This window comes from Echinops telfairi, unplaced genomic scaffold, assembly GCF_000313985.2.
Source record: "Echinops telfairi isolate 266 unplaced genomic scaffold, ASM31398v2 ScPeMD7_44;HRSCAF=162, whole genome shotgun sequence".
NCBI lineage: Eukaryota > Metazoa > Chordata > Mammalia > Afrosoricida > Tenrecidae > Echinops > Echinops telfairi.
The window spans coordinates 829,979-831,531 of NW_022103942.1; the positions used below are offsets into that span (position 1 = coordinate 829,979).

The following is a 1,553-nucleotide window of genomic DNA, read 5'->3' on the forward strand; positions in this document are numbered from 1 at the left end:
TGTAAAGTCCTCACACCCAGACCAATAAACACACCATGATAAATGGAGAGAACACTGAAGCTACCAAGGATTTCCTTTTGTTTGGATCCATAAACAATGCTCATGGAAACAGCAGTTGAGAAATCAAAAGCCATATTGCATTGGGCAAATATGCTGCAGAAGTGTTAGAGAGAAGATGTTGCTTTGAGGAGTGATCCAAGTCATAATAATTGTTTAAACTTTATTGGTTATTAATTTAGTTCTTGCAAGAAATCTAGAACACCAATTTGGAAGGGTAAATTCCATCTGTGAGCGCAAAGGTAGCACACAAGTAGTCGTGGAGTTGGGGGACTGATTTGCGAGTCCATGGCTTTCTGATCAACCTTTCGCCAACCTGTGACCTTGTATTTCTCTTTGTTGGTGTCAAAAATCTCACTGTCTGGGTTTATGCAGCTGCTGCTTCTTGAAGTAGGCGCCCATGAGGTGCTTGGGTATTTTCACACCACTGATAAAAATTTTGGTGGAGGTGGCAACGGCAACTTTCTGGTGCGCTCTACACAGAGGAACTGGACTGAGGGCGAAAGGTCCAGTCACAAGCAGCAAGTCACTGCCGAGCTACTTCAGGAAAACCACTCACTTGCCTCGGTGGCGTGTGTCAGTCGGATCAGAATGGTCCCTGGAGTGATGCTGGCGAGCAGTCTCCTTTCGTGCTGACTGAAGGGATTTTTTTGCCGTGCCTCTGTAGCTTCTGAGGCACATCTTCTGTAACATAATACCTAGGTATTCTCCTACCACCATACCTGTCACTATCGAGTTTGTGACAATAGCCAGGACTTTCTCCTTCTCAGCCCTGATTTGGCTGCTGAATACTTCCTCTTGTACATGGCCTTTCTGGAATACATGGCAGAGCAGGAATATCAGTTAATTCCTCTGACTAGGACAATGTTTCTGGGGCAGTGGGGTAGCCCCCTCTTGAGCTTTTTGCTCTTGACCTTTAGCCTTCTTAACTTGGCCACTGACATTTCTTTTCTTGACTTCAGACTTCTCAGCCTTTCCTCAGCCGTCATGCAAGACGGGAAAGAGACCAAATCATCATAGTTTCAATTTTCTAATATACATGTGACAGTTGGGCAACAAATACGGAAGACTGTAGAAGAATCGATGCATTTGAATTATGGCTCTGGTGAAGAAAGTTGAAAGTACCATGGGCTGCCAGAACAAACGAATCTATCTTAGAAGTACAGCCAGAAAGGCCCTTAGTCTCAAGGATGGGGAAACTTTGTATCCTCATGCTTTGGATATATTTTCTGGAGGGACAAGTCCCTGGAGAAGGGCATCATGCTTAGTGAAGTAAAGAGTCAGTGCAAAAGAGGAAACTCCTTATAGAGATGAAGTGACACAGTGACTGAAACAATGGGCTCAAATATAAAAATTACGGAGATGATAAAGTACTGAGCAATGTGTTCTCTTGTACATAGTCACTATGAATCAAAATTGTTTCAACAGTGTCTAACTACAACACTAAAAGGTTAATTACAGCAGTTATTTTTCTAAGAAAGACAAGCGTTCTGAAA

The 1,553-nt window shown here is 43.1% G+C and overlaps 1 pseudogene; it reads right to left on the reverse strand.

The window, feature by feature from the left end:
- Window positions 1-253: 253 nt before the first annotated feature.
- Window positions 254-1,046, reverse strand: LOC101649799 (annotated as a pseudogene).
- Between the last annotated feature and the right edge of the window lie 507 nt (window positions 1,047-1,553).